This window comes from Scaptodrosophila lebanonensis, unplaced genomic scaffold (genome assembly GCF_003285725.1).
Source record: "Scaptodrosophila lebanonensis strain 11010-0011.00,11010-0021.00 unplaced genomic scaffold, SlebRS2 tig00000061-arrow-pilon, whole genome shotgun sequence".
NCBI lineage: Eukaryota > Metazoa > Arthropoda > Insecta > Diptera > Drosophilidae > Scaptodrosophila > Scaptodrosophila lebanonensis.
Window position 1 is genome coordinate 1,823,993 of NW_022060554.1, and position 25,167 is coordinate 1,849,159.

Sequence of the window (25,167 nt, forward strand, 5' to 3'; positions counted from 1 at the left end):
GCGAACTGTGCTTGCAGAAATTAGCGCAGTGGTTAACTCACGCCCTCTGTGCTATACCTCAGATGCTGAGCTGGACTACCTTTCACCAGCACATCTTTTAATTGGACGACCATACCGGATTCTGATTTGGGTTATATTCAAGTTGGTCGACTGGGCTACTGGCAGAGCATTCAGGCCATGTACCAAGGATTTTGGAAACAATGGCATCAGGCTTATTTAACCACTCTGCAACAACGTCCAAAGTGGACAAAGAGAACATCCAATATTTCAATTGGAGATATTATCCTCAACACAATGTTTATACACATTTGATTTATGTTTCTACTCATTATCCATGTTCATGTATACTAATTAGTGTGTACACCCTTTAAAACATTTGTGACCACTGCGACGGCATTTCTTATAATTGTAAAATTATCACTCAGTATTAAAGTTTCAACAGTTCAGTACACACGTGTTTTATGACTACAGTCCACTACTCGTCCGGGAGTTTGTTCCAAATCAGGGAGTAAGTCCTCTTTTGAAATCTTCTTCCGAAATTATGCTTTCGTACACCGTATTTGGCAATTGTTGGACTTACTGACATTATTTCCTCCGTATTTATGGCTATATATGTCGCCGCTCTACTTATTACAATTGGGAAGTGTATATCCAAGCCATGTTTTTCTTTTACAGCGTGTAGCTGTTCTCTTAGACGTTTGACAACGTCCGAAGCCTGAGTCTAATGGAGATTTGTTTTCTAGGAATATCTCTCGGATCTCGTTATAATATTGCACCAATTTAATTGTGTGCCTATTTAATGTGCCTATCTGTATTGGCCTATTTTGAGTGAGGCTTTTGTACGATTTGTCGAACTCAGCTCTCAGCTCAAATATGTTAAATATGTGAGCATGAGCGTTTGCTACTCTCATGCGCACATACTTCGAGTGGCCACGAGCACTTAGCTTCGAGCCGTTGAACTCAAAATTATGTTGAGTAGACAAATTTATATTTGTAAGCTGTCTATCTAAATGGACACCAAGGTATACTACTTCGGTTTTTTGTGGAATGTTGATGTTGTTTAAAGACAATGGAGGACAAGTTTGTTTGTTTAGGGTAAAGACGACATGTGAGCACTTGTATGTTATTGTTGTATTGTATATTTGTGTTGTGACGCGGCATAAACAGTGCCGGCAATTCAGTGCACCTGTAGGTTACATGAATTGACCATCCACGGCACATGAATGTTTATACTAAGCACATGAAATGCGATTGACAAGCCATATTCACGCACCATGCGTAATAGGTTGCGAAAAGTCGCAATTTAGGGGGGGAGAATGTTGCGACGCGCATGAGTATATGACACCTCATCAACGCGACGCAAACAGACATTCAATAAAATAACTAGCAGACGAATTACAGGTGCATTGACACTGGCTAGTCAGCACAAGCAATAATAAGCAAGAATAAGACACATATTATTCTGCTACCTCAGCATAAGACCAACAATCAGGTCATAGTTTATGAACCAAATTGGGCTGACACCAGCATACTTAACCTCATAATATATGCTTGGGCATCATTATTGTGAAACGGCCAACACATAGAAATAGTAAATATAAATAGTCATAAGCTAGTTTTAAGCAAAATAAGCCATGATTTGTAAGAATAAAATCAGTATGCAAATTATCAACGAATGGCCTGTTACTTTCGGTCAGGAACCGCTGATCTTTATCACGCCGACTACCACGTTGACTACATACTCCCAAGGATTGCCATCCGGTATCCTTGGTCACTACAAACGTCCTGCGTCGTTTCTGCACCACGAGGGTCCCTTGCAGCAGGGCCACAAGTGCCTTTAATTAAACGGACCTCGAGTGTCCACCCAAACATCAAGCCGGACCACTAGGATCAACAGAAGGACAATAAGCGTCCTTTAGCTTAACTCGTTAGGACCACAATCGTCCTGCCGATTCGCACTATCGCACGTTTGCGAATAAACATTGGTGACCCCGACGTGATGCCTGTCCGTATGAACACCTGGGTCTCAAAGATTATAAGAAATAGAGACTCCAAATTTTGCACAAAGATGTCTTATGTGTGTACGCTGTCTATACTTACACACTAATTTTTTTGATTTTCCTCCCAACTTCCCCCGTATGGGGTTTTCCCGATTTTCCAATCGTATAATCGCCTATATCTCGGTGACTATAAGATCTAGGGACACCAAATTTTAGTCCAAGATGCCTTATATAAATACACAGAAAAAGTGTGTTTTGGAATTTACCTTCCTCTCCCCAGTCCCCCGCAAATCGCGATTTTCTGTGACTCCCGTAATTCCTTGAATTTCGAACTCAAATACCCCCAGTTAGTGATTATGTGTCCATATTCCAAGTTTCACTGTGATATACTGGCTTAATAAGAAGTTATAGCAATAAATATATTTGCTGCTCAAGCGCTGCAGGCATATGTTGTTGATGCTGATGCTTTGGTTGACTCCAAACATGCTCACACAGACACGAATAGACGCGCATAGACATTCATACATTCACATAGACGCAATTGCTTTGTATAAAATCGATCCAAATTTAATTTTTTAATTTTCTTAATTTTTTTAATTTCTATAATTATTCTAAACATATGCACAGAGTATTTCGGGACACCCGACTAAGCCTTTTTACCTGTTTCTTTACTTTAAATTAGTTAAATAAAATTAAGAAAATAAAAGCAAGAATGGAAAGCTAGAGTTGAGCCGGCCCAAATTTTACATGTATACTGTGTAGTTATAGGCTTTTATGTAACTAATAATAGGCAAGAATTGATATTCAACTGTGCGAAATTGTTCGAATTAAAAATGATATTTATTTGTAGTGTGTGGTTGCGATTCAAAAAGTACAAGTTCGTTATTAAGCGACGAAAAACCAACTTACGTAAATGTTAATTGCCGAAATGCAATTAAATTTATTAAACAATTGCGAAGTGCAATATTAATGTAAAAATTGGTCTAATAGACGGAAAAGTAGGGTTTGCCGTATCGACACAAGCGAACAACGAACGATGCGATTTGACAGTTGCTTAACAAGTAAAAAAATTCGGCCGCTGCAGTAGCGCCTTAGGCAAAATTATAGCAAATTCAGAACAATGCGTTAAGGTAAAATAGGATTTTGAGCGACAAAGCAAACAAGGAGTTAAGATTACGTTAAATGGCTCAAATTGCTGCATAGAGCAAGGTAACAAATTGAGTGATTTTGTGATCGAATTAAACATAAATACATTTATGATGAATTGTTGACTTCTGGCTGTGGCAACTAAATAACCAAACATATACCCTGTAGATTTTACCGGGTTACACAAGTGACAAACACCTTAGATTTGGAATAAATAAATTCTCGAAATTATGATGATAGGGTAAAATAAAGACCGAATGCTATTAAAATGTAAAGAAATAAATTCGCCACATTAACAAATACATATGTACATATAGAAGTCAATTCAATATCATTAGAACTTGCACGGCATTAGAACGTGCCGATACCTTTCTTTATTTATGCTAACATTTTGCTTGCTATGTGTTTTAGATTTTGGGACCAACCCTTTGAGACCAAGTAAGTCCAAAATGTCATCTATGTATCAAGATGGCTCTATTATCCAACCCAAAGAAAGCAAACGAACTGTTAGTGGGATTACCGTTGCACCATTCGGAGTGGGAATTGTTTCTTCATGCCGCAATTATCAGTTGCTAACGTGTATGAGTCGGTTTCGGAGATTCCATTTTTTAATATAACTACAGGGTTTGTTTAGCCTTAATTTGGTGTCCGGTGGTATATATTCCATTGCTGAATTATCTGATACATAGGTATATTTATGCTTCTCGTAACCATTCAATCCAATCCAATAATTCTCGTTTTTATTCTCAGATCAGCCAGGCAAAAGTTCATTAACTGGCACGCGAATAATACATCAAACCAATCCACCTATAATGATATGTTAATTTTGTTACAGAAGCTCATACATCTTAATCTGAATTGAATATTTAGTATTCACTAAATTACTGCCAAGAGCCAAGTGATTCGGCCTCATCAATATTGATGATGAAAAAGGCAATCAGCCCCAGACTAGAAAGCGTGCGTAGAAGTTGCATTATAAGTTGTATTTGATTTCATAGAAAATACAGACAAATTTATAATTTAAATGTACAAATTGTACACAGAAGAAAATATTTAAAGTTAGAAAATCACATTCGATTTGCGAACAAGTGTCCGGGCGTATCACCGGTGCATATTAGCTCGCTAGGTTTCTTCTTGTTCTGTTACTCTGAAGTCAATCATTAAAGACACTTATAAATAAAAACTATTTCATAACAAAGAAGAAATTGATGGTAATCATTTATTGATAGTGCCACCTATTAGGCAGTTCAAAATCAAAATAAGACCTAAAAGTACAAAGGAATCCCAATGTTTCTCAGATATTAATAGGACTAATATAAGGTCCAAACATATGATATTTACCCAAAATCGGTCCATTATATCACAAACTTCCAAAATAGTCAGTTTAAAGATCACCTTTACAAAGATACTTTAGCTTTTTTACTTGTTGTTTGTTAGGTGAGTCTCTGATATGAGATTGGGGTCAATGTCATGTTGATTGAGGAACTGCAAAAGCTCGCATTTGTGCTGTGAAATGCCATTCGCATTCCAGAAACATTTTTTTAGTGAAGCCATATAAGTAGACTAGCAGGTATTGCCCGTCTTAACTCGGCTCAATATAATGTTTCCAATTGTATTTATTTTGTGTGTGCATAACCTACCCATATGTTTTCACCTTATAAGTTACCAGTAGGAAGGCATTTAAGGTATTTAAATGAACATTTTCTGTTCTTGACAAAAAATTGTTCAGTAGTCCGTTACATTTTTGTTCTTGCCAAACTATTTCGTTAAACGAACATGACCACTATAACTAATATTTTTTAAAGCTCGTTTTCCCCCCGTTGGAGCTAGAATTTTCCAAAAGCCTTTCTTAGTGTGCTCCTACACTATGATGGATACTATGAAAGGATACTTGAGTCCAAATTTCATCTTTTACCGTTTGGGCTGTGCGTTCATCACCAGGACAAACTGTTTTATATATAGAGATAACGCAACGTTTTAAGATAGACTATGTGCAAAAAAGGGGAATAATTTTAAGGGTATATCCTAATTTTAAATTCACATTTGAGTCTTTTCGTGCCATATTGAGTCAATACGGTCACGCACAAACTCGGAATATGAAACACGGCACTCGTGTCAATGCCGTGCAGCGATGAGCCACGATCAAAAAGCACTGACAATTCTCATCTCAATTTGCTAGAGTAAAACTTTCGATAGTTGAAGCCACCGATACCATCAAAATATCGAAGTTTGAATGCAATAAGCAGAATATTTAAATAATAAAATCTAATTATTTATTGAGATCGATAAAAACAAATCATATACATACATACATCTGCCCGCAATGCGAAGCAGAATATGCGTAGGTCCGTTTCCGGATTCTGCTTTACTATCGGTTACGCAGTCGTTGTCTCGCGACGGTAACTTTAAAATGTTGGCATTTTGCCTTTGCAATTAACAGGCGTAAATGATCAAAACGAAAGAAGATGTGCGAGCCAACAACTTGAAGTTGTTGTTGTTGTTTTGTATGTACATGCTACATATGTATGTATGTTTTTTTTTTTTAATTCCATTTACAACATTACAACATTTACAACTTATAGTATAATACAATAATATACATATAATACATTGTAGAGAACTTAAGTAAAAAAAGTGGGTATTGGACACAATTCTCGTGCGGGACGGCCGCTAAGCATTGCTTCGCACGAGTTGTGGCCTCCTTTTACGTCTCAACTGCTCTGGCTCTCTCCAGCCGCCTAAGCTCACACATGACTTTGGCGGCAAAGTGGCTGACGGCATCCCATCCATTCTGGCTGTCCAGCATCTGCACCACGATGTTATCCGCCGATATAGGGGTGCCCAGGGCGTTTTCTAGCACCTCCCTGTTACGACTGAATCTAGGGCAGTTTAGTATGACATGTTCCGCGTCTTCTGCCACGCCGTTACCGCACCAAGTGCAATCCGCCGAGGAGTCATGTCCGAACTTATGTAAATAACTACGAAAGCATCCGTGCCCGCTAAGCAGCTGTGTGATGTGGAAATTAAGCTCGCCGTGCTTTCTGGTAATCCAAGTCTGGATGTTGGGAATTAGACGATAGGTCCAACGTCCTTTAGTCGAGGAATCCCAACGCCGTTGCCATCTATCCAGACTTTGACGCCTTACCACCGGCGCAATATGGCTATCATAGTGAAACTTAGCATACGGACACATAATCACTAACAGGGGGTATTTGAAAAATTTGAGTTAGAAATTACAAGAAATATGGGAGTTAGGAATACACATTTTCTGCGTATTCACACAAGGCATCTGGGACTAAAATTTGGTGTGCCTAGGTCTTATAGTCTCTGAGATATAGGCGATTATACGAATGGAAAATCGGGAAAACCCCCATAGGGGGGAAGTGGGGGGGAAAATCAAAAAAATAAAACAAACTCGTATAGAATACACACATAACGCATCTTCGTGCAAAATTTGGTGTCTCTATCTCTTATAGTCTCTGAGATCCAGGTGTTCATACGGACGGACAGACGGACAGACAGACAGACAGGGCTAGATCGACTCGTCTTGTCACGCTGATCAAGAATATATATACTTTGTGGGGTCTGCCACGCCTCCTTCTGCCTGTTACATTTTTCAGCTCCCGCAAACCTAATATACTCTTGTACATTTCATGTACAGAGTATAATTACAGTTCTATAAACACAGACGAGACTGCATTTGCGTGCACTGATTTTGGCAGTTTTGGTTTGCCTTGTCGTTCTGCTAATTTATTCGTCTCGATATTGTTGTTGTGCTGCTGGCACACTGCAGCGGCGTCGGCTCGTCCGCATATCGCTGATTCTCTCCCGCTCTCTCTTTGCTTCGGTGCCCATATCGTTAGTGCACTATTGGCCGCTGCTATCGTGTAGCATGCATTCGTCGTCGACTGCGCTGTCGGCATTGGTAAAAAACAGCTGGACAGTTTGCTGTTTTGGTAACTTCAGCGTTTGGTACGCTATTTGTTTTCTGCAACAACATAAACACACTTTCGTTTAGCAGAACAGTAAAGGCTAGTAATTTAGTACCAATGTACTACTATTGAAATAATTTTTTTTTTTATTTTTATTTAGAATATCAACAATAATACTGTCGATTATATTATACAACTTAATATAGCAATTTAAACTAAACAAAATAAAAGATAAGAAAGCCCAACACAAAGCTGTACAATGACGTCTATTAATGCCTCCGACACGTTGGGGGAATTTTATTTGCCAGTTGGCCAGCCATACCCCGATTCACAGCTATATGTGGTCAGACACATTAAAGACCTAAAAAACTATACAAAAAGTAAATAAAGGTGAAAAATTAATTCTATTTAACAACTTCTTAGAAAAAGTACGAAGTAGAACGAGAAAGAGAAAAAGAAAGAAGGAAAGAGATATAGAGGAACAGAAAAAGAGAAAGGTGGAAAGAGAGAGACGAAAAGAAAAAGAGGGAAATCTCCAACCCGGTGGGGGAAATTTTCAATGCCTGTCCGGCAAGCTATGCCCAACTCATAGCAGTAAGTGGTCAGAGATTTCCCCGAAGATAATAATAAAGAATAATTTTGATAGAACAGAGAGAGAGTCCTGTCAAAAGTAAATGTGAAAGATCATTATAATGTCTGCACATGACCCGAAAACGATTGTAGAAAGCGTAATCAGTTGTGCATCTTGCCAATATGAACGGCAAATAATTCCGTGTTGGTCTACAATAGACAACTGCATGAATGGCAAAAAAAAAACACATTCGAATGTACAATGCTCAAAATGAGTTGAGTGAATTAGAATGCAAAGGCAAACTTATATGAATGAATGAGTATACACACGTACAACTCAGTCGCACTCAGTCGAAACGTAGAAAAACGGATTGAATGGAGTGAGAATACGAAAAATTTAGACTTAGTTCTCAAATGATTCGATATGGAGTTCGACTCTGGAGAACAGTTGCTTAGTCAATATAAGTTTGTGTCTCCGCCCAAACGTAGGTTAGAGCCTCAGTTTCTAGAGGTACCACCTTGCTCAGCGCCGTCAACCTCATTACGCCCAAGTTCTCCAGTAGATCTTGATCTATCGCCAGCAATCTCGTTGTCTGCTTCCCCTGGAAATTTGTTTGAAATCTCCCCTGTGCCTTCTCCTGCTCAGGTCACCTTAGCCCCTTTTATTGAACCTCCTGCAGTAAGCAAGATAGTAGTGGCCTCGAAAGCTTCTAAGAAAGCTTCCTCCATAAAATTTTCTGCAATTTCCCCCGCAGTCTCATCACGAGCTGCAGATTGTGCGTCAGTTGCTGCTCTGCCTATGCTTCCGGCTCTTACTGCTATAGCTCCCAGAAGACAAGTTTTTGTATCAAGATTATCTTTCGATACCACTTGTGCATCTATAGCAGCCTATATTGCCAATAAATCGACGGCTAGTGTATTTATTTCGAAGTTCAGTTTTGCTGAGCCCCGTGAAATAGCCTCGTTTAAAATAAGTGTTCCGCCTGTATCTGTATCAGAATGATAGGGGTCATTTGTCCAACCTCGGAAATTTATTTCTGAGCAGTTTTTCTTTTGATTCTAATATTATTCCGTTTTCAGAAACGTGGTTAAATCCTACGATTTCTGATAATGAAATTTTATCAGATGACTTTTGCATTTTTCGTCATGATCCTCTGAGTCGTCGAGGCGGAGGGGTACTGATTGCAGTCAAATCCAACCTTCGGTCGGAAATCATTGATGGTGATGTGCCAAATGATGTTGAATTTGTTGCTGTTAAAGTAACTTTTCCGTCTGTTGCTCTTTGCATCACTTGCTCGTATATACCTCCCTCTTCCAATATTCAAGTTTATATGCAACATATAACTTGTATTAAAGCAATTTCCACTCATCTCCGTGACAGAGATGCGTTTGTTGTGCTAGGTGATTTTGAGTCCAATTATTTGGTGCCCTTAGCAGAACATGAATTTTTGGATTGCCTGTTGGACCTTTCTTTGTTTCAAATTAATTCTATACCTAATCACCTCAGCAAAATGCTTGATCTCGTCTATGTCACTGTCCCTAGTAGCGCTGTAGTCTCTAGGTCTGTACCCCTGTCAGTGCCTGAAGATACTTACCACCCTACTTTAGAAATCTCCCTATCATTTTCAAATCACACCTTTATTCCTACACTTAATTCTAATAAAACACGTCGTTGCTTTCGCAAAGGAAATTTTTCTTTGCTTAACGAACTTATTTTAGCAACTAATTGGTCCTTTTTGTATAGTGCGGTTGATATCAACATAGCCGTCAAGTTCTTCTATGACACTATTAATGCTTTTTTCGATGTCTGTATCCCAAATAGTGTCATATCGTCTGCGTCATCTAAACCTCCTTGGTTTTCACCAAGACTTTGAAACTTAAAAAATGTTAAATCTAGATGCTTTAAAAAGTATAAGCAGTCGGGCCTATCTCTTGACTTCTATAAATACTCTATAGCGAAATCGAACATTCTTCTTCTTAATTCACGATGTTATAATAATTACCTTGCCCGATGCAAGATGCAATTTGCCAGGACCCTAAGCAATTATATAAGTTCGTTAATTCTAAACGTAAAACTGCTACCTTTTTTCCTTTTTGACAAAAAAGCCAGCAACGATTTTGAAGCTGCTGCCTTGTTTGCCAACTTCTTCCAGTCAACTTATTCCTCTGTCTCTATTAGTAGTACCTCTTATCCTTGTAGCATTTCATCTTCCCACACTATTTACGCTCCCATAATTACTGATAGCTGTCTACTTTCTGCTATCAAATCTTTAAAATCTTCATACTGTCCTTGAGCAGACAACATTCATAGTTGTGTTCTCAAAGAGTGTTCTATTTCCCTATTACAGCCATTACTTAAAATCTTTAATCTGTCACTTGGTTGCTCAATCTTTCCAACTATTTGTTTATTTCTATTTTATTATTCCTCTTCATAAAAAGGGTGGTAAGTCTGATATTTCAAGCTACAGAGGAATTGCAAAGTTGTCTGCCATACCGAAATTATTTGAAAAAATAGTTTGCAGCACTTTGCATATCTCCGGCTCAACTTGGTTTCATAAAGAGACGTTCTACTACGACCAATTTGCTGGAATTTACTTCTTTTGTAAATGAAGCATTTGCTCTAAAAATGCAGACTGATGTCGTTTATACTGACTTCAGTAAAGCATTTGACTCTGTGAATCTTCTGCTCTTTAAGCTAAGTCGTATAGGATTTCCCTCCGCTTTTTTGTGTTGGATTTCGTCTTATCTAAAAGACAGATCCCAATGGTTCTTGCTTAGGTCGCACACTTCTAAGCCTGTGTTTGCATCTTCAGGTGTGCCTCAAGGTAGCCATCTTGGCCCCTTACTTTTTACATTATTTATTAATGGCCTTCCCGCTACCTTGTCACACTCTCATATTCTTATGTATGCTGATGATGTGAAACTTATTCTGACTTACAAAGACCCTTCTCATTTTCATCGCCTGCAGGATGATCTGAACTGCATGCAACCTTGGTGCTTAGCTAACCACTTGCAGCTCAATTGCTCTAAATGTAAGTTCATGACATTTCACCGAACCTCATTTAGGGACGTATACGATTGACAATGTGCCATTGCAACGTATATCGACTGTTGAAGACCTTGGGGTTCTTTTTGATTCCAAATTCACATATCTAGTATTGTCAATAAGGCCAAAGGATTACTTGGATTCATTAAACGTTGGTCCAAGGAATTCAATGACCCTTATACCACTAAGCTTCTTTACACTGCTCTAGTACGCCCTGTGCTTGAATACTGCTCATGCGTTTGGTCTCCGCAGTATAGAAAGCAGCAGGAAAGTATTGAGTTTGTTCAGAAGCAATTCCTTCTTTTTGCTCTACGTGGTTTAAGCTGGGATCCAAATCTCTGCTTGCCATCGTACTCTAGTAGACTGATGCTTATAAACCTTCCTTCTTTAGTAAATCGTAGGACGGTTCTTGGAGTAGTTTTTCTCCACAAGTTGGTTATCGGTGAGGTTGACTCCTCTGCCCTCCTAGGTCGCCTTAATTTTTCAGTTCCTTGTAGACTAGACAGCTGCATGGCTTCATTCATAAGGTACGTTGAAAAGAATGGAATCGAATTGAATTGAGTTGAGTAAGTGGAACATTGAAAATGAAATCAATTTGTATGAATATGAATGCGTCTTGTGTCTCATAGAATACGACATTCATTGAAATGAGTTAGAATAAATGAAACTTAAAACGGAATGAAATAATTGACATCTCGGAAAACATTCGAGTTATTCGAGTTACTCTAGTTATTGTAAAATCTGCTCACTTTGGTCCGATAAAGGCCGAAATTGAGGAATACAAAGCCTTTGGATATGCCATCACCAGTGATATATGGACAGATAATTATTTAAAAGCGTCGTATTTGTCCTATACAATTCATTATATGAAGGAGGGAGTTCCTCTGTTGCACAAAACAAGCTGCAAAATATATTGCATTCCAGCGAGTAGCGCGGCCTCGGAACGCACAACGCTAGAAATTTAGTAAGAGAAAAACGTTGTTTATTCTATTCCACCAATCCTGACAAAATTAACCAGATAATGTTTTAAATTCTAATATAAAACATGTAAAAAAGCTAAAGTAGCGTACCCCGACTTTGAAATACTCTGTACATATGTGTAGAATAATTATGCGTGTATGTGTGTGTTTTTGTATGCCTCGTTAGCCTGAGCAAAGCAAGTAACAAAAACAACAGCTGCGGGCACTGCTTGGTCTCATGTACATATATGGCTATAACTTCCTTTTAAATCGGCCTATCATAGTGAAACTTAGCATACGGACACATAATCACTAACAGGGGGTATTTGAAAAATTTGAGTTAGAAATTACAAGAAATATGGGAGTTAGGAATACACATTTTTTGCGTATCCACATAAGGCATCTTGGACTAAAATTTGGTGTTCCTGCGTTTTATAGTCTCCAAGATATAGGCTATTGGAAAATCGGGAAAAACCCCCATAGGGGGGAAGTGGTGGGGAAATATCAAAAAATAAAACAAACTTGCACAGCGTACACACATAAGGCATCTTTGTGCAAAATTTGGTGTCTCTAGCTCTGTGGCATACCCCTCAATGTATATATATTCTTGATCAGGATGACAAGGCGAGTCGATATAGCCATGTCCGTCTGTCCGTCCGTCTGTATGAACGCAAGGATCTCAGAAAGTATAACAGCTAGAACAACCAAACTTGGTATTCAGATTCTCCTAGGACCGAGAAAGTACGAGCTTAAGATTTTTTTCGATGCAAACCCCACTCCCCCGCAATTCGTTTTTTTCCATAACTTCCGTAATTTTTGGAAGTACCTCAAGTACAAGAGCAAGAATAACCAAACTTGGTATCCAGATTCTCTTAAGTCCGAGAAATGACGAGTTTGTGTTTTTTTTTCTGATACACCTCCCCACTCCCCCGCAATTCATGTTTTTCATAACTCCTGGAATTTTGAACTTAAATTTGGCAAATACTTCCTGTTAGTGATTATGTGTCCGTATGTTAAGTTTCATCATGATTGATAAATTCTTAAGAAATGTCAGGTACAGGGTATTGTACTGTCGGGCTTGATCGACTGTAGCATTCTATCTTGTTCTTTCTTTTTTCCGGGTTGCTATTCAGTTGAAAGTTGCTTAGTTAACTTTTGCAATTTTACAAATTTATTTCGCACGTTATTATACATACGTGAGAAATTAAATTGGATGTCAATGCATACAGGGCATGACCACCTGAAACCACCACAGCCTTTTTTAGGTAATCCTGCACATTTAATATGCATAAAGTTCTCGCACAACCAACAGTTAACAAACCGAAGTTGATCAGAATCAATTGCATCTTTAACTGTGCAAGACTTGTTGCAGCAAAACATTGTGGGCAGAATAAATATAAGGATGAATGACCTAAATAACGTAGTTAGCGCAAAGCTTAAGAAGAATGCTGTAAGCAAAAATTGAGCAAAAAACTGAGAATGTAGCTGTTTGGGCAGTTAAACAGAAATTTCACAGTAACCCTAGAACTATGCAGCAGTTTAGGGTGAGTATGAAGGCACTTGTGCCCAATTGCCCGGCGATCCTAAAAGTTTGCACCGATATTGAGGTGGCGCCCCCTTGGGGTGAAAGGTCAAAGGCGGTGAACACATGTACATGTGTATGTACATTCATCTTGCACTGACAGGGCAAGAAATGTTAATTAATTAAAACTATTTAACATTTTTAAAAGTAATTTTTCCTTTGTTTAGTACATTTGGCATTAGGGTTTTTATAAATAAATTTTTTTTTCGTTATTTTTTTTCATACGATTTGTTATAATTTTTTTTCAACACACATTCTTTATTATGGCGCACTATTTCCCTTTAAAATGAAACTGAGTTGGATTTGTTGAAGTTTTTTTTATTAATCATATGCATAAATTATTATTTAAAAGTATCGTGCATATTTCAAAGTTTTAATTTTTTAGGCCCCCTTTGGAAAAAGCCCTTGACGGACTACACATGCATACATACACCGTTCTCTACGTACGGTTAAAACAGTAAAGAGAAACAAAACAATACCCTTTGGGCAACGCCGGCTAGCTCATCGATACTCTAGCAGGGTGTGATCCATCCGAATGCCCGCGTGAGCCGTACAATGACCGATTACTCGGTTGCAACAAAACACTCCTCACTATTAACAACATAAACAAACAGACAAAATACCAAAAACGACCGAAAACCAAAAAAAAAAAAAAAAATGTGGGCGTCGATGTTCCTGCGCAAGCGCCCCGCATATCCTGTAGCAGATGCATTATGTGGCTACCCATAATGGAGCTACGGCCTCTTTTTTTGGGCCCGGTCTCGGGTACTTGAACCAAGTGTAATTCGGTGTAAGAGCACAAGTGTTATTTTTGTTCTGTCTTTATTAACGAAATGCAAGGGTTTATATACAGTATTTAAGTTTGCATTGGTCTAGTTATTTCTAATAAGTGATTCTTAAAATAAACCGTTGCGGGGGTGTCGTATGCAGCTAGCTGAGGCGATGCGTACATATCCAGCGTAGGTGTAGGTAGACGTAGCAGCTCATGCGCGGAAGCTATTCTAACAATAGCTAAGAATAGCTGCCTGCGTCGGCTTCATATGCACATGCGTGGCCCATGCCTAGCTCATGATACGGTCAAGTGCGTGTGACATTGACAGTACGATGAACTTCAGCACTATGGGGCATATATGAACACCAACTGCCTTGATATGTGCAAATGTAGGCGGTTATGTAAATATAAGTTTGTGTATATATATGTAGGTGATTATGTTTTATATAAATGAGGTTTAATTTGTGCGCGTGAAAACCAACTGCAAGGTGAGTGTAAATGGTTATCACTGGGCAAAAAAGTAGGGTTATTTATATTTATAATTTATAGGGGCGCGATCGCCTTCCCTCCCAAGAGCTCTTATTCTTTCGATCACATTTTTTGATCATATACGCCTTTTTATTGCAAATGCAAAATGGCAAAAGTTTACAGCTACTGTCGTTAGGCAACGACTGAAGGTAAGCGACATTTATTTAGATATTCTGTTCATTGCATTCAAACTTCGATGTATCAATAGTATCGGTGGATTCAATTATCGAAAGTTTTACTCTAGCAAATTGAGATTGGCATTGTCTGTGCTTTTTGATCGTGGCTCATCGCTGCACGGCATTGACACGAGTGCCGTGTTTCAAATTCCGAGTTCGTGCGTGATCGAATTTTGATTCAAGTATCCTTTCATAGTATCCATCATAGTGTAGGTGCGCACTAAGAAAGGCATATTGGAATATCCGAGCTCCAAAGGAGGGAAAACGAGCTTAAATGGGCACCTGGACTGGTCCTCCCGTTTGCCAGCTTAGAACCTAAATCCAGTGTTGGGTTGGGTTTGTTGGCTTTGCGATTGGTTTTCTTACCTCTTTTTGGTTCTTGTTAGCATCGTTGTCAATAAGGGGGATGTGAAGCATGTGCTACCGTTATGATGTCGCTGCTGCGGTGGCAACACCAAAATAAGGTTGTTGGCTGTCGAGATCGATAACAACGAGAGGCGATATCTCTGATTATCGAATAGTCGAACGGACGTAATTATGAATTCGCTCGAAAGTGTTCATAGTTCTTGCGAAGATTGAGACGAAGATAAAGACGACGCTGACGCTGTCTGCTTCAAATCGTCCAGTACTGATTTTGCAGCTGAATCGCTTGCTGTTTATGCTTGTTGGGGTTGTTGTTTTGTAATTTTTCTAATAGAGCTGGAAAAATATCGATGTTTCGATGTTGCCGGGAGAAGAACATCGATTTATCGATGCATCGAAATTCTACTAAAGAATTTTCAATACGTTTTTATTACAAAGGGGACTATCAAATTGAAAATGTGCAAAATGCAATAGTATCTGTACCATCGCCGCTCAATTCTCGGACAATGCGTCATCACCAAAGGAATCAACCCAACATATCTCATCAGACATTTTTAATTAGTTTACACAACAATATCTCATAATTAACAAGTAAAAAAGCTAAAGTCGGGTGTCCCGACTTTGAATTAGTATGTACATACATATGTTTAGAATAATTATAGAAATTAAAAATTAAGAGAATTAAAAAATGTTGATCGATTTTATCTCTCTCGGTATTCGAACTCACGTAAAGGGAGTATAATTGCACAATTATATAGCAATTGCGTCTATGTGAGTGTATACATGTCCATGTGTCTATTCGGGTCTATGTTTGCAGTCAACCAAAGCACCAGCATCAACAACAGCTCCGGGCAGCGCTTGGGCAGCAAATATATTTATGGCTATAACTACACTTCAAGGTAGTCATCTTGGCCCCCTATTATTCACTCTATTTATTAATGACCTTCCGGCTATCCTGCTGCAGTCCCGTATATTAATGTATGCCGATGATGTGAAGCCAGTTTTTTCGTATAAGGATCCTCTTTATCATTCTCGTCTGCAGTACGATCCAAGCTCTTTTCAACGGTGGTGCTTGGTCAACCACCTGCACCTTAACTTTTCTAAATGCAAGTTTATGACTTTCCACCGGTCCAGACCATATCGAGGTACTTATGCGATCGCATTTTTAAAATTAAAACAAGTAAAAAAGCTAAAGTCAGGTTTTGATCGATTTTACCTCTGTTGGTATTCGAACTCACGTAAAGGGTGTATAATTGCACAGCTACATAGCAATTGCGCCTGTGTGAGTGTATGTATGCCTATGCGCATCTATTCGTGTCTGTGTAAACATGTTAGCAGTCAACCAAACAGCAACATCAACAACAGCCGCGGGCAGCGCTTGGGCAGCGCTTGAGCAGCGCTGCAGCAGCAAATATATTTATTGCTATAACTTCTTGTTAAATCGGTCTATCATAGTGAAACTTGGCATACGGACACATAATAACTAACTGGGGGTACTTCCCAAATTTAAGTTCGAAATTCCAAGAATTATGGGAGTTACGATTTGCGGGGGAGAAGGGGGAGGGAGGGAAATTCCAAAATACACATTTTCTGCGTATTCACATAAGTCATCTTGGACTAAAATTTGGTGTTCCTAGGTCTTATAGTCTCCGAGATATAGACGAAACCGCAAACCTAGTGTACTCTTGTACATTTCATGTACAGAGTATAATTATTGTGAATGACATCATATGGTACTGACAATACAAATGTAAAATTTGGTTCAAGTCATTCTGTTTTCATGAATCTCATTGCCAAAAACGGAAAAAGATTAAAAGCTAACTGTTCAGTTCACATCTTGCATAACATGAGCAAATTTGCATTCGATATATTAGACATTGATGTAGAAGCTATCATCTTAAAACAAGTAAAAAAGCTAATGTCGGGTGTCCCGACTTTGAAATACTCTGTACATATGTTTACAATAATTATAGAAAATAAAAAAAATTAAGAAAATAAAAAAAAAATTTGATCGATTTTACCTCTCTCGGTATTCGAACTCACGTAAAGGGTGTATAATTGCAAATTTACATAGCAATTGCGTCTGTGTGAGTGTATGTATGCCTATGCGCATCTATTCGTGTCTGTGTAAGCATTTTCGCAGTCAACCAAACAGCAACATCAACAACAGCCGCGGGCAGCGCTTGAGCAGCGCTGCAGCAGCGCTGCATCAGCAAATATATTTATGGCTATAACTTCTTGTTAAATCGGTCTATCATAATGAAATTTGGCATACGGACACATAATAACCAACTGGGGGTATTTCCAAAATTTAAGTTCGAAATTCCAAGAATTATGGGAGTTACGATTTGCGGGGTAGTGGGGGGAGGGAGGGGAATTCCAAAATATACATTTTCTGCGTATTCACATAAGGCATCTGGGACTAAAATTTGGTGTTCCTAGGTCTTATAGTCTCCGAGATATAGGCGATTATACGAATGGAAAATCGGGAAAACCCCCATAGGGGGGAAGTGGGGGGGGAAATCAAAAAAATAAAACAAACTCGTATAGAATACACACATAACGCATCTTCGTGCAAAATTTTGTGTCTCTATCTCTTGTAGTCTCTGAGATCCAGGTGTTTATACGGACAGACGGACAGACAGACAGGGCTAGATCGACTCGTCTCGTCATGCTGATCAAGAATATATATACTTTGTGGGGTCTGCCACGCCTCCTTCTGCCTGTTACATTTTTCAGCTCCCGCAAACCTAATATACTCTTGTACATTTCATGTACAGAGTATAAATATACGGCCATTTTTCAAATTCAGCTAAGCGTCCTGCGGAATTGATGGAAATATTTGAAACTATGGCAATAGAGTGGATCGGATTATTACGTCACGCTGCTTTGAAAAGCTACTTTGATTAGCAAAAATCATGTACGAAAGCAATTGAAAAGATTTTTTACTCAGAAGTAGAGGTATTAAAAACTCTAGCATACTTGCATATTGTTCATAATTAGTAGTACATTAATTTATATTAATGAAAGAGTCTCAGGGAAATAATATTGCCATAACAGAAATGCATGAATCATTATGTCTTTTCCGCTCAAGGCTGACTCAAAGGTTAATGGATGGATTTTTCGGCTACCAGACAAAACAGATTTTAAGTAAATTAATAATATACATCGAAGATTTCAAAATTTTTTACAAATTGCCAACAATACAACACGTGAGAACCAACTTGCTACTCTATTTCCAATAAATACGCAGGGCAACCTGAACCTGCACTGCGTCGTGATCCGGCAGGATCGCCCTGTGCCATTGGTCGTAGATACAGGAGCCGCTCTTTCATTGCTAAACTAGAGACATGTGAACCAACCAATGCCGACCATGCCTTGCGATGTGGTGCTATAAGGACCATCTGCTGAAACGTTTCGAGCTACAAAGAGAGCGACAGTAAGATTCCGGCTTGGCATTCGAACACTCAGTCATGACTTCCTCCTTGTCGGTGGCGACACATCGAGCTTGCTTGTCATCGATTTCTTGCTACAGCAGAAAGCCGTAGTGAGTGAATACAATACAAACGTTATAATTATACTCCGTACATGATATTAGGTTTGCGGGAGGTGAATAATGTAACAGACAGAAGGAGGCGTGGAAAACCCCACAAAGTATATATGTTCTAGATCAGCGTGACAAGACGAGTCGATCTAGCCCTGTCTGTCTGTCTGTCCGTATGAACACCTGGATCTCAGAGACTATAAGAGCTAGTCACAAAATTTTGCACAAAGATGCCTTATGTGTGTACGCTGTGCAAGTTTGTTTTATTTTTTTGATGATTCTGTACGCTGAGTTTCAAAATAATATGCCGATTTAACAGGAATTTATAGCCATGTATGTATATATGACCAAGCAGTGCCCGAAGCTGTTGTTATTGTTACTGCTTTGCAAAGGCACACAGACACACACAGAAATACACAATATACAATATACAAAAATTCAACAACTAAACAATAAATTTGTACAACTAGCAGTACCTGAAGTCCATGAAAATGCGTACCTGAATTCAACGTCGTTATTAAGCTGTGATATTAGTTTTAGCTTTATGTGATGTCTTAGATAGTAAACCACCACGCCATTGGCCTAGATGAGAATCACCCCAAATTCCTAAAATTACTGCTCCCTAAAGTCCTAAAATATATTACTTACATTTTCAATTCAGTGCTTACATCTTCGTGCTTTCCGTACAAGTGGAAATCAGAAAAAATTATTCCTATTCCGAAAGGAAGCAATGTCTTTAGGCCAATCTCAATTGTACAATTTCTTTCATTTGCACTTGAACACCTGATGTCGAAAAAAATTAGTAATTACATGTTAGAAAACTCATTCTTGAGAGACAAACAATCGGGCTTTAGAAATAATAGAAGTTGTGTTACATCATTCATTAAAATCCCTGACGATATTCGAAAAGAAATGGACAACAGTGTGGTAACTTTCTTAACCCTCCTTGACTATTTAAAAGCTTTTCACACCGTAAACCATACTATTCTTCGGACGAAATTGAATGGACGTTATAATTTCTCTGACTCAGCTGTTAATCTTGTCCAGTCGTATTTGTCCTGTCGTCACCAAGCAGTTGTCACATCGCATAATTTTTCGTCTATTTTTATTAATAAAGCGTGGAATCCTTCAGGGGTCTACCTTCGGTCCACTATTGTTCTCAATTTATGTCAATGATCTTCCATGTTTTGGGTCAAATTCCGAGTTACACATGTATGCAGATGATGTTCAGATGTATGTTAGTCGTCCGTTATGTAGAACAGAAGAATGTATACGAATCTGTAACTATGATCTCTTTAAAATCAGTGAATGGGCTAGTATTAATGGGTTGGAGGTTAACCCTAAAAAATCAAAATGCCTGGTAATATATATATATATATATATATATATAAAACAAGATAGAACGCTACAGTCGAGTAAGCCCGACAGTAAAATACCCTGTACTCTCCACAAAAAAGAAAAATTAACAAGAGAGAACGCTACAGTCGAGCAAGCCCGACAGTGTAATACCCTGTACCCAGGTAAACTTCCGTCACTGAGTTATATGCGCCCATAGCAGCAGCAAAAAGAGGAAGAAGAAGAGCGAACTTGTTGCTGCAGTTTGGGTGGGGTTGTACTGGCGAGAATTTGTTTCGCTAATAACTTTTCCTAGAATTGACCGAATTGAATAAAATTATAAACAACAGTAGATAATTATATATAAATTATGTGTGCAAAGTTTGGTTTAGGTAGCGTTTGAAATGTGGACGCTATTGACGAAATTCTGCAGCGGGGGAAGGGGGGGGGGGGAAATTCCAAAAAATAAAATAAACTCGTCCTTACTCGGACCTAGGAGAATCTGGATGCCAACTTTGGTTATTCTAGCTTTTATAGTTTCTGAGATCCTCGCGTTCATCCAGACGGACGGACAGACGGACGGACGGACAGACGAACAGACGGACGGACATGTCTAGATCGATTTCTCTCGTCATGCTGATCAAGAATATATATACATTATGGGGTCGGAGATGCTTTCTTTTGTATGTTACATACTTTGCACAAACCTAATATACCCTTTTTACCCTACGGGTACAGGGTATAACAAGTAAAAAAGCTAAAGTCGGGTGAAATACTCTGTACATGTTTATATAATATAATTATGTTTGCAATAATAATAGAAAATAAAAAAATTAAGTAAATTAAAAAAAAACAAATTTTGATCGATTTTACCTTTCTCGGTATTCGAACTCACATAAAGGGTATATAATTGCACATTTACATAGCAATTGCGTCTGTGTGAGTGTATGTATGCCTATGCGCATCTATACGTGTCTGTGTAAACATGTTAGCAGTCAACCAAACAGCAACATGAACAACAGCCGCGGGCAGCGCTTGGACAGCGCATGAGCAGCGCTGCAGCAGCAAATATATTTATGGCTATAACTTCTTGTTAAATCGGTCTATCATAGTGAAACTTGGCACACGGACACATAATAACTAGCTGTGGGTATTTCAGTTCGAAATTCCAAGAATTACGGGGGGTTAGTCTTTTATAAATCTTCGGAAATATTAACTGCAACTGGAAATTTTCTGACTGCTTACAGCTCTTTGTCATCAGCTCTAATGCCATTACCTGTTATTAAATAACGTAAATACTTTACGTTGGATTGAAGAAACTCGCACTTATCCATACGCAGTTCCAATTTGTTACTCACTAATCTTTTAAAGACTTCTTCTAACCTTCTTCACCTATAGTTTCGCTAGTTACCATTATATCATCCATGTACACAATAACCTTGTTGCTTTTAATCATGTCCTCAAATATTTTGTTGATAAATCTCTGGAATACTGGCGGTGCATTTTTAAACCCCATTGGCATTTTCTTGTTCACTAATTTGTCTAACAAATCGTCAATCAAAGGGAGAGGATAATTATCCTTTAGCGTTATTTCATTTAATTTCCTAAAATCAATGCATAAACGTAGGCCCCCAGTTTTCTTTTTCACTAACACTATAAGGGACGCGTACTCTGATTCACTAGGCTAAATTTATAAAAGGATTCTAAATATTCGTCTAACAGTTTCTGAAGTTTCTCTTTTTCTGAATGTGACAATCTTCTTGGTGTGTAACTAAATCCTAACAATCCTAAGTTAGTTTCACATCTGACAGATGGACGCTCTTTGTACATTTATCTCTATATACATATATAAAACAGTTTGTCCTGACTGACTGACTGACTGATTGGCAATCAACGCACAGCCCAAACGGTAAGAGCTAGGAAGCTGAAATTTGGACACAAGATCCCTCTTATAGTGAAAATGAGCGGTTTTGGAAAATTCTAGCTCCAAAGGGGGGAAAACGAGCTCCAACATTTGTATGAAAATTCTACAATTTTCATCCAATTAACTCAAACTTAGTTTGTATACTCTCAAAAAGAGCACAAGAAAAACTGTATACTTGGTTTTTCACCATTTTTCCTGGGGCATGAAAAAGGGGGGGTTTTCCGTGGAAAAATTGAAACACAATCAACACCCCACAGCCCAAATGGTAAAAGCTAGGAAACTGAAATTTGGGCTCAAGTATCCTATCATGGTGTAGATGCGCACTAAGAAGGGATTTTGGGGATTCGAGCTCCAAAGGGGGGAAAAGTAGCTCCAAAGTTTGTTTGAAAATTCTGCATTTCTGAATCGATCAACTTTAAATTTGGTTTTTATAATCTAGAAAAAAATACAAACAAAACTGCATACTCGGTTTTTCGAAATTTGTGTTAAAGCTTGAATTATTGGGGTTTTAATATTTATTCATTTTTTCAAATGAAAAGTTTGTGTTATAAATTTTGTCCGATCGATTTCAAATTTGGGTCATATAATCTACGTAACTAAAATTACAACTTTGCATTTAACGATTTTTAAAATATGCATTTTACAAATGCAGGCAGAACAAACAATACAAAATATCAAACAGTTGGGGACAACTAAGTATACATACACACACACACACATAAATACATACATACAAGCAGCTGTTCGTGTAGTTGCGTGCAAACGGTTGAAGTAGCCAAAGCAAAATGTGAGACACTAATGTTTGAATGTTCATTTGTACACATGTATGTACATACATACATACATATGTATGTATGTACATTCGTCTTGCACTGACAGGGCAAGAAATGTTAATTAATTAAAAATTATTATCATTATAACATAAACATTTTTATGTTATTTTTTCTTTGTTTAGTACATTTGGCATACGGGGTTTTTAGGACAACGGACTACAAGGGCGTACGCAGGTTGAGCAGGAGGGACATTGCTCCCCTTAGAAAGAATTTCGCATTATGAATTACACCAGCACCATATGTATTACATACGTACATACATATGTACGTCTGTATGTATAGTATGTACATATGTACATCAATAAGTATGTATGTACGTACATACGAGCCCTAACCACTATTAATTGGTACGGCAAGGTTTTTATCGACAGTGCAACTTTCAATGACTCATATTTATTTGTAGGCGATGATTGCCCAAACATATTTATACTTTTTAAAAAGGTGATTGAATTACCTTTAATTTCATATCAAAACATGCACAAGTTTCATATCAACAAAATGAAAAAACTCAATTTAAATAAAACAACTTTCATACTACACGAAATATTTTGACCATTATTAATTGGTACGGCAAAATTATTTTTCTTAAAAAAACGGTGAAAAATGTAAAATGTAAACAAAAACTGGACAAGTAACTGTAAATAGAATATTGTGATGAAGGAAAAGTAAAAATATATGACATTTAGTTGTAGTTTTAGTTTTATTCCCTGATTTATGAGCACGATGGCACGTGGCAAGCCAGTTTGTGAGGAAGTTCGAGCTAAAATTCTAAAAAAATTAAATTTGGGCAACAGCTATGGTGAAATATCGAAAAGTCTTATGCTTTCTAAGTCTACAGTTCAAAATATAGTGAAAAGCTACAGAAAGAATGGCAATATACACTGTAATACAGCGAACAGAGGTCGAGTCTCAAAAGTTACTTCGCGTGACAAAAGAAGTTTGTCGAGTATAATAAAGGAAAATCGGCGAAGTACTGTGAGAGATATATCGGCAAAATGGTCTGCAAAAATTGGGAAAACAGTGAAACGAGAATGGACTCGACAGCAAATGAAAAGAATTGAATATGGCTTCTATAAGGTATGATTGCGGTTCCCGCTTAGCATAACAGATCATTTTTTCTGTACAATTAATATATGTTGGTGTTTTTAGGCCAAAGAAAAACCATTGCTCACAGCTTTGCAGATGAAAAAACGATTGCTATGGGCAAGACAAAGGCAGAATTGGGAACAGAGGCGTTGGCATTCTATAATTTTTAGCGATGAATCCAAATTTGATGTGTGTGTCGGTGATGTTCGAAAACGAGTAATACGAAAACGTACGGAGGCATATCACAAAGATTGTCTTAAACGTACAGTCAAGTTTCCAACGAGCACAATGGTGTGGGGATGCATGTCAGCCAAAGGTGTGGGACAACTTTACTTTATAGATGGAACTGTAAATGCAGAAAAATACAAGTGTATCCTTCAAAGTAATCTCCTTCCATCAATACCAAAGCTTTCTGAGTGTGGGGAATATACCTTTCAACAGGATGGTGCATCACCACACACCGCAAAAACAACCAAAAATTGGCTTCAAGAAAATGGAATTGATGTCTTAGATTGGCCGTCATCAAGCCCAGATCTAAGCCCAATAGAAAACTTGTGGGCAATCATCAAAAGAAGGCTGAGGAATGACCCACAGCGTACTCTGTCAGGACTAAAATCAAAAATTCAGGAAATTTGGGATTCCATAACTCCAGAAGAATGACTAAAATTAGTAAATACCATGCAGAAGAGAATTCAGGGTGTTATTAAAAATAATGGAGATGTTACTCAGTTTTAATGAATATATAATGTTGCCGTACCAATTAATAATGGTCAAAATATTTCGTGTAGTATGAAAGTTGTTTTATTTAAATTGAGTTTTTTCATTTTGTTGATATGAAACTTGTGCATGTTTTGATATGAAATTAAAGGTAATTCAATGACCTTTTTAAAAAGTATAAATATGTTTGGGGCTTCATCGCCTACAAATAAATATGAGTCATTGAAAGTTGCACATACATTCTTATATACATATGTATATATAAGGCGGCCAACTTTTTCAAAAGCCAATGCGGGACAATTTAAGGTGGTGTTTTTTTCGATGTGTCATATGTACAGTTACATATGTATGTAAATATTAAACACTTAAAATAATTATTCAATTTGTTTATGTTTTTTTATTTTTAAAATCATATTTTTCACACGAGTGAAACTTTTTGACCAGTACTGGATTTTTTTACCTTGTACCCGTAAGGTAAAAAGTATATACATATTAGGTTTGCGCAAAGGAAGCATCTCCGACCCCATATGGTGTATATATTCTTAATCAGCACGACGAGAGAAATCGATCAAAGTATGTCCGTCCATCTGAAAACGGTTGAGCGCACATTAACCAAATAAGCAACATAAACCATATTTGCAAAGATAATTTATA